This window comes from Vespula pensylvanica, chromosome 2, assembly GCF_014466175.1.
Source record: "Vespula pensylvanica isolate Volc-1 chromosome 2, ASM1446617v1, whole genome shotgun sequence".
Lineage (NCBI taxonomy): Eukaryota > Metazoa > Arthropoda > Insecta > Hymenoptera > Vespidae > Vespula > Vespula pensylvanica.
Genome location: NC_057686.1, coordinates 1,313,649 through 1,323,648, shown reverse-complemented (window position 1 = coordinate 1,323,648; position 10,000 = coordinate 1,313,649).

Here is a 10,000-nt window from a genome sequence, read left to right as displayed (position 1 = left end):
GTCTTCTTCTTCTTCTTCTTCTTCTTCTTCTTCTTGGTATGGTACTATCGTCTGCTCGTAACGAGGCTACGAGAATCCTCCTCCTCGTATTCCTTTCTACTAAGAGCGAGAGAGATACACAGAGAGAGGGAGAGAAAGGGAGAAAGAGAGAGATACCCCCTCCCACTATCAAACCCATAACACGAGCGTAGGCCCGTAAACGGACGTGCTCTTTGTCCGGCTGACGTGATGATCCTTCGCGCTCCTCTTCTTCTTCTTCTTATTCTTCTTTTTTTTTTCTTCTTTTTTTTCTTTTACTTTTTCCTTCAAGAGAGAAAGAGAGAGAGAGAGAGAGAGAGAGAGAGAGAGAGGTTATTCAGAATGATAAAACTTATATGTTACGTTCGAAGAATCTACGATCAACTCTAAAATAAACACTTTCCAATTTGTCCGTGGGAAAAAGATCTTCGTTAATTAATTTTAACGTGATATCACATATACACACATACGCACATATACGTACATATATATATATACATATATTTATATATATATATATATATATATATATATATATATCTACGTTGATTCACGCAAACAGGTAGAGACCAGAAGAAGAGAGGATATTAATTTCTTGGTAAGTGCACATACGCTCCGTTGGTTTTCTCGGTCTGGAAACGGGAACGAACCCCTGACCTTTTACCAATATATATACATATATATATATATATATATATATATATATATATATATATACACACACCCGTTATAACCCGTTCGTGGCTCCATTACGCATTGCGCTGCTTTTTATTACTCGATCGGTGAACGGGTAATAAGGTAAATTCACTTATTCTCGCAGCGTGGAAACCTACGATTCGCATGTAACTAACTCGTGCGGTGAATCCATTTCAAATCTACATTTCCCTATTTCTCTCTCTCTCTCTCTCTCTCTCTCTTTCTCTTTCTCTTTCTCTTTCTCTTTCACATTCTCATTGTTCACTCAGCCATAATTTATCTCAAGTATTTTAAAATTAAGGAAGGTAGAAAGAAGAAAAAGAAATTGCGAAAAAAAAATTAGAAAGAGGAATACCAACGAAAAAGAAAAAAAAAAAGAAAAGAACAAAAAGGCGACACGAATAATATTTAAAAGGAGTCAAATAAAAAGATAAGAAAAGTGAAAGCGATGAGAGACGAGAGATAGTAGTAAATGCAATCCACTGTTTCTCTCTATCTAACTCGTGTGATGAATCCATTTCAAATTTACATTTCTTTCTCTCTCTCTCTCTCTCTTTCTCTTTGTATATCTCTCACTCCTTCTTTCCCATTTCTCATTGTTCACTCAACTGTAACTCTTATCTTGAGTATTTTAAAATTAAGGGGAAAAGAAGAGAGAGAGAGAGAGAGAGAGAGAGAGAGAGAGAGAAACAAAAAAGGGAGGGAGGGAAACCAAAAGAAATAGAAACAAATAGAGAAACGAAAAAGAAAATAGGAAATAGAAAATAGAAGGAGAAAAAAAAGAAAGAAACGTGACAAATAGTATTTAAAAGGAATGCAAATGATAGGTAAGATAAGAAAAGTGAAAGTGATGCTAGAACGAGAGATATAATAGCGAATGCAATCCGCTATCCCTCTCCCTCCCTCTCTCCCTCTCTTTCTTTCTCTCTCTCTCTCTCTCTCTCTTTGTTCGTAACCGTGTAATTAAGTCTAATCGCACGCAAGGCGAAAGATCAAAAGCAAAGCTCGTGCGCACCGATTAATCGCATTTAACAGAAGATTTTTGTCCGTCGTCGAAATAAAAAAAGAAAAAAAATAGAAATACCAATACGTCTGTCTCCAATAATAAAAATAAAAATAAAAATAAAAATAAATAATAATAATAATAATAATAATAATAATAATAATAATAATAATAATCGATGTCTTTCGGATAATGGCGTCGATAGTAGTAATGGCTTAGTTAGTAGTAGTAATGGTTGTTACGGTGCTACGATGCCGATGCGTGCTCGTAATGGTTGATCTTTTGAGAGGAACGTAAACATTCCTACAAGTTGATACCCCATATCGTAATTAGCCGATCGCTTTATATCCTCACCTATCCTCCAACCCACCCCACCCCCGTCTCTTCACCCCCTCCCCCACGGCCCCGATCCTTTCGTCTCGTAATAACTGTACGTCTCAGCTCGTGGCACGTCGGTCGTTAAACCATTTTTGCAATAAACTCGGCGACGTTATGCGCTCGTTATCCGTTAAGAAACGCACGTGCACAAACACACACAAACGCACACACGTATACGCAGACACACATATACGTGCACACGTACAACGCACAAACAAATCTACACAAACATAGTAAGAACGAGAAAGATATAGAAGCTACTCTATCTAAACCATGTGAATAACCATACATCTCGAAACGCTATAATGTCCCTTTCTCTCTCGTTAGCCATATTTTCGTGAGATAGTTATCTATCGATAGAAAAATCATTTTCTCTCTGCCTCTCTCTCTCTCTCTCTCTCTCTCTCTCAATTTATCTATCTCTATCGTCTACTCTCCTTTTCTCCTTACTACCATACCAGATCTAATTTCGCAAAGAAGAAACATATTTTCGAGCGTCCACAGGACGGTCTTGTTGAAATAAATTAAATAAAAAAGAAACTTAAGGAAACAAATTGACATGATAAAATATATTGGAAACTAAAATAAAGAAATAGAAAAAAGTAAAGAAAGAATAAGAAAAAAGAAACCGTACGAAAGTTAGAACCATCTTATTGTAACAATAATACATACGTAATATTCGTGTCTCGAGACATTGTTCTACGTAATATGCTATTTCTCTCCCTCTTTTTCTTTCTCTCTCTCTCTTTTTCTCTCTCTTTCTCTCTTTCGAGACACAGGACTCTAAGAGAGAGAGAAGACCCTCCCGATAGTTATAGGCGTACGAGATCATCGTGCGGAGATCTCGACACGCCCGGAGTTCACGCTCCGAGCGCCGGGGTCATTGGGCAGCCTGCTCGACAACAAATCATGGCTAATGATCTACCCGTACCTTCGCAGTTACCGTACCTTCTACACACTTCTAAAGCAAAACGAGTAGATAGTAGGATAGAGAATAGGATAGAAGAGGATAGGATAGGATAGGTTAGAAAAGGATAGAAGAGGGCATACACTTCGCGAGGCCTTAACCCCTTACCCCACCCTCTCTTTCTCTCACTATATTCCTACTCACCCTCCTACTCCTCCTTCTGCTCCTTCTGCTCCTTCTGCTCCTCCTCCTCCTCCTTCTCAACCTCCTACTCTACTCTTAGTCATCGCGAAGCAAACTATGACGAAGCAAAACTCGTCCACTCCCACGAGGTCTCTCTCTCTCTTTCTCTCTTTCTCTCTTTCTCTATCTCTCTGTGTCTTTCCTTCCTTCTCTCCTTCTTTATTTATTTCTTTATCCTCCTCTTACCGAATAATTATAATCATAGAAAAGATAGGGTGATCGAGAATGATGAGATGGGAATGAAGAAGAGCACGCACGCATTGCGTTTTGGGGTATGAAGAGCAGCGTTCGTATATATTATTTTCGGTTAGGATGAATGACAGTGATCAACGTTTGCGATGATCGGATATTTTGAAAGATACATTGATACATAAATATATATATTTATGTGTGTATATGTGTGTGCGCGTATTAGGTGAATGATTAACGTTATTAATAATTAACGTTAGCGATGATCGGATATCTTGAAGGAAACATTGATACATAAATATATATATATATACACACATATATATGTATATGTATATGTATATATTAGGTAAATGAAACGAGAGGAAAAAAAATATTGAGATATAGATAAGAGAGAAGTCTCAGAACGTTAGAAAGTCTCTTAGGATCTTTTATATTGGATCAGTAAAAGTCGATGGATAGATTCGCGCTGTGAATCATCGAGATTTATTGCCGATCCTTCGTCTAAGACGAAGACGAAGACGAAGACTACTTTTACCGGAGATCGAGAATAGCCGAGTAAGTACTTGGACCGTAACGAAATCAGGTCTAATCGAGTAAAGACTTGAGAAAGGTTGGCCTAACAGAGACAAAGAATGAGACAGACAGACAGCCAGAGAGAGAGAGAGAGAGAGAGAGAGAGAAAGAAAATACATCGAACCGATCGACAAAGTTCGGTATTGATTCGCACGACTCGTAAGATCGTTCGGTAGCTACGAAAGATTTATCGAACGCGATCGATCGAGTTTGCGCCCGAATGATTTTTTTCAATTTCTTTCTTTTTCTTTTCTTTTCTTCTCTTCTTCTCTGTCCCCTCTACGTTCTAACGAGCAACAATTTACCTAAAGAAATTCTAACGTGTTTGATCGATATAACGAATACATTGATAAAACACAATACGTTTGTACGTAGATAAAATTATACGTACGTATATATGTATATACACGTACGTACATATACTGACGTATACGCGTATGGCTAGGGTAGGTTGTCGTCAATGTTATAAGGAGGTCGCTTCTCCTATCGATTCACCAACTCGAATTCACCAACAAGACTTTTCCCTTGCTTCCTGTGGAAACTCGACGTTTACCTCCGAACGATCCGAAATAGACGCAATGGAAGATGCACGAGACGAGTGAGGTGCTCGGTGAGGAGGAGACAACGGTTATTATCAAGGGAGTACCGTAGCTCGATCCGTTCCTAGCCAAACGTAGTCTCTTCTCTGTTAGGAAACAGAGAGAGAAAGAGAGGAATAGATAGATAGATAGAAAGAGAAAGATAGAGAGAGAGAGAGAGAGAGAGAGAGAGAGAAGGAACGATCCTAACAGTCGCTAGCACCTTGGCGTGTAAATACGAAGGCTCGCAGTCCTCTTCGTGTCTCTCTCTCTCTCTCTCTCTCTCTCTTTCGTTCCTTCCTCACATAGACTGCCGTAAGCTGGCGTCCTGCCGGGTCAACGGAGGTCAAAGAGAGCTCGAGCATGCGGTATATAAGGTTCGCATTCGGCTGGGGTCTGTCGGGAGAGACGTCCTGTCCTCGGGAAAACAGATCACGAGGGAATCGCACCGGACGATGGAAGAGCCTCGTAGAGGGAATAGAGAGACAGAGAGAGAGAGAGAGAGAGAGAGAAAGAGAGAGAGAGAAAGGTAAAGAGATAGAGATAGATAGATAGATAGATAGAGAGAGAGAGAAAGAGAGAGATCTTTCTCTAGGAATGAGTGAGTAAGTGAGTGAGTGAGTGAGTGAGTGAGTGAGAGAGAGAGAGAGAGAGAGAGAGAGAGAGGGAAAGAGACAGATAGACAAACCTCTCGGACGTGTTCGATAGGAAACGTAGAAACGTTCGGAGAGGCACTTAATCGGACATTCCGCATCGTGCCGATCTGAGATATCGGTCTGGCCGAGGTTACGACAGGTCACGGCGACGTCGAAGCAATTCCACCTACGCAGCCATCCCTTCTACTGCCTACTCGAATGTGAGCCGGACAAAATATCCGCACCGTTACTCGACGGATAAGAGAGAGAGAGAGAGAGAGAAAGAGAAAGATAGAGGGAGAGAGAGAGAGAGAGAGAGAAAACGCGTACACGCAACGTGCGTGGGAGTAGAGAGAGAGAGAGAGAGAGAGAGAGAGAGAGAGAAGCTTTGGAGACAATGACTTTAATGTTTGCAGTCTCTAGGATACAGGACCTTTTATTTCTATCATTTTTTTTTCTTCTTTTATCGATTAAAGAGAGAAAGAGAGAGAGAGAGAGAGAGAGAGAGAGAAAGAGATGATAGCTATTTTTGTCTAGATTCGAAAAAGATTTACCATACCCTCTGTATTACATGGAATTTGAATAAACAGATTTTCGGACATATTAAAATACCAAAGTATTCGCCTACGGCTAAATCTCTTGTTTCTCTCAATTTCTCTTTCTCTCTCTCTCTCTCTCTCTCTTTTTCTCTCTCTTTCTCTTTCTCGTTCTCTTTTTCCCTCCTCATTCATGTTTTAATAATAAAATATAAAAATCTGTGCAACACAACGAGCCTTCCAATCGTTCGTCTCTCTCTCTCTCTCTCTCTCTTTATTTCTCTAACTGACCTCCTCGCTAATGCCTTTTTATTTGCCCTATTTTTTCTTTCTTCCTACCCTTTTTTTTTTCATTTTTACCCTTTTTCCTCTTTTTTATTTATTTATTTGTTTTCCTTTTTTTTTTTTTGCATTTCTCTTCTTTTTATTTCGATTTAACGCGAAAACAAAGCGAGCGTACGTTACGCATGCAATTAATCGAAGCGAAGCTTTCCCGTCATTGTTAATTGGCGCTCGCTTGCGAGTTGTTGTTGTTGTTGTTGTTGTTGTTGTTGTTGTTGTTGTTATTGTTGTTGTAGTAGTAATAGTACTAGTAATAATAGTAATAGTAGTGGTAGTAGTAGTATCTATAAGCGTTTCGCACGCTTTATCCACATTGTACGATATACATAGCTACTTGTAAAATCGAAACCGTCGGGTCGTGCAGCCGTTCTTCGTTCGTTTTGATGCGAAATGTTATTCGACGAACAATCGAACGAGTACCTTCGCCAAAAGCGCCAAAATGTACTCGAAATGTACATACGCATATGTATATACGTACGTATGTATTGTATAGGTATACGTTTGCAAAATTCTATACGGACGTTTATTTTTAAAAATCATTATTTTTTGAACAAAATCGATTTGATACGATGCGTTAGATAAATCGTGATGAGAAAAGCTTGATTAATAGTTTTCTTTATTTTTCATTATTTTTTTTTTTTTTTTTCTAGAAATCATTCGTCAAAATGCGCGAACGAAAAGAAAGGGAGAAATTCGATCTTTAAAATAATTAAATATACATATCTGTGTGCGTGTATTGTGTATAGATGTATTTCATTAATAAAATTTCGAAGGAAATTTATAAATTATTGGAAAAGAATTATTTTACGTTTTATTATGCACGTCCGAAAATACATATTTCTTTTCTCTTAATAATCTTTTCACTCTAATGAAGATGTAAAACTTAAGAAGTTACGTTCGAATAAATCTCGCTGTTATAAAAATTAGAATACGTACTTACCTCGTTCCAAGAAAATTATTACAAATGTTTTCACAAGATATTCGATCTTTCCTGCTTTCCATTGTCTTTCCTCTTCTTTTCCTTGTTCTTTTTAAACGAAATCTTTTTGGATAAATCGAAGAAAAGAATTCTCTTCTTTATACGTATCTCCTACGTGTAAAACTAATCAAATTTTTATGAGATTGACGAGAGACGTACGGTGGGATGGTTCCGATTAGAGAGAATGTAACGATACTGCGTATTATGTTACGAAGGTCGGTTTCCCTATGGTTTGTTTTCATTAAAAGATAAGACAAGACTTATATTCGACTGTTTTGTTTTCTAATATTAAACATACAAATACGTGACATTCGTTTGTGAACGTTCTCAGTCTAACACGAGCCGTCGGAGATAGCGGACATATAAATAAGAGGTATTTCATTTCTTTCCTCGTATTATCCATCTTAAGATTAATAATAAAACATACACACACACGTATATACACACGTGTGCGTGCTCGTATCTTAATTCATAAGAATTATTTAAATTAATAAATATACATATATATCTGGAATAAATAGTTATAAATAATGAATATTACAAATAAATCAATGTTAAATCCCGTATAACTAATACATGGATCGCAATATTTATATACATATATAATTGAGTTAGAAGAAATATTCGATAGGAAACACATGTACGCTTACAGAAAATTTAGATAGCTATAATACATGGAACGAATCGTGACTAATAATTAATGTTACAAGTAACATCGATGTTAGATTCCGTATTACGAATATATCGAAACGTGTATATTATTGTTGGTTTAGTTTGTAAGAATTACATATTTGTACGAACAGCAGACGCATACGAGAATTTAGGTACAGGGAACGAATCGTTCCTAATAATTAATATCGCAAATACATCTACGTTGATATACCGTATCAATTCATAATTCGCAAAATAGTATTATCAATTACGAGAATGGATGCCTCGATGTAAGAGAGTTGCCAACATACGTACACGTATATAAACGTACACATATATAAATACATACATACATACATCCATACGTAATTATATTTATTACGTATCGATCTGTACTTACGCGTGTTGTGTACGATGTATCACGTCTCATCGTCCACGCGTTTCGATACTAATTACGACGTTGGCTACGAGAAGGATAAAGAGGAACATTGAGAGAGAGAGAGAGAGAGAGAGAGAGAGAGAGAAAATCCTTGAAATGATTTTTGTAATTTTTACGAAGAGTCTCTCGAGAGAAAATCTGTGTGTAGATACTAACGTATAGGGAGTTGTATACGATAGGGTAGGGAAAGCAAAGAAAAGAGAGAAAGAGAAAGAGAAAAAGAGAGAGAGAGAGAGAAGAAGGAGGATAAAGATAAGGAGGAGGAGGAGGAGGAACGCAGTGGGCGGTTCAACGTGCGTGCGTGATCGTGATCAGGATCGTGAGCTAAGATAGCGAAGCTGTGCCCGTCGTAAGACTCTTTGCTAAGCTTATACGGGGTGATCCAAATCACATCGGACTTTATTTCTCTTACGGGGATCATTATTTAACAGGTCCCTTTCGTATTAAAAATTTATTCCACTTGGATAATCCACAATGGAAAACACACGCATTGAGTGTAAATAGAATTTCTAATTAGAAAAGAGAAGAAGGAAGAAAGAAGAGAGAAACAATTTTATCCAACAATAAGTATAATATTAATCGCATATATTCTTTCTCTCTTATTCTCATGCTGTATTATCTAAATCTACTAATCTACGCATACAGACACACACACACACACACACACACACATATATATAAATATACAAAACTAGTAAAGTACTTATTAATAAGCAACGAAAAAGCAAAGTCACGATACGAGAAAAAAAAGAGATACAACGATAAACCTGGAAAAATGTGATAGAGAGAGAGGGTGTGTTAGAAAGAAGGACGAGGAAGGAAGAGAGAGAAATGGGAAGTGTGAGGGGTTGAGAAAGAGAGGAGAGGAGAGGGGAGGGGAGGGGAAGTATCAGAGTCAAGGGAGGTCTAGTAAATTCACGTAGCGTGGGGCAAGAGTCGATGCGCTTAACGTTTGCTTCGACGTGTTACGCTTTTACGCGCCATTCCGCGGTAGGATTTATTGCCACAGTGGCACGCGGTAGAATTGGACGTCGTCCTAACAGATATTCCGGTTATCCTCGGCGTCCTGTAACGGCCGAAGAAATAGCATCCGGAGATATCGGGTGCACCGGAGTAAACGCGACCAGTACCTTTACTATCTCTCTCTCTCTCTCTCTTTCTCTCTCGGCTTCTCTCGTTCTTTGTCCTTCTCTCTTACTCTTACGTTGTCTCTTTTCTATCTTAAGAACGAAGAGAAGGAGAAGAAGAAGGAGAAGAAGGAGGAGGAGGAGGAGTGGGAGGAGTGGGAAGGAGAAGAAGCAGAGGCATAAGAAGACGAGGGTATTGTTAGGAGGGCGGACGAAGGGCGGGTGGGTTCTGTCACGTTTCGCATTGCACGCACCAGAACTTTCTACGGAGGTTCGTTCTCCGGAGAAGGAGGGATCCTCTTATTCCTCCTCTCCTTTCGACTCCCTCTCGCAAAGGCTTGATCACAAGAAAGATCTCGCCGTCCTGCGCCGCGAAGAGGGCCGCGCGAGATCACGACTTCGACGTGATCCGTCGTGACGACTATATATACCCTTCTCTCTTTCTCTCTTTCTCTCTTTCGCTTTTACTGCCGATATTATTATTATATCTCTTCCTTCCGAGCCAGGTACCATCTACTACGTACATACCTACTTACATACATACATACAAGCCGAACGAAACGAACGAATCGAATACGATGCCCTAACCGATCGGTATTGTTCTTCTTAGGGCTTCCATTTACCTTTTGTATTTTGTCTCTTTTTTCTTTCTCTCTTTTATTCTCTTTCCTTTTTTTCTCTTCAGTTTTCTTTTTCTTTTTTT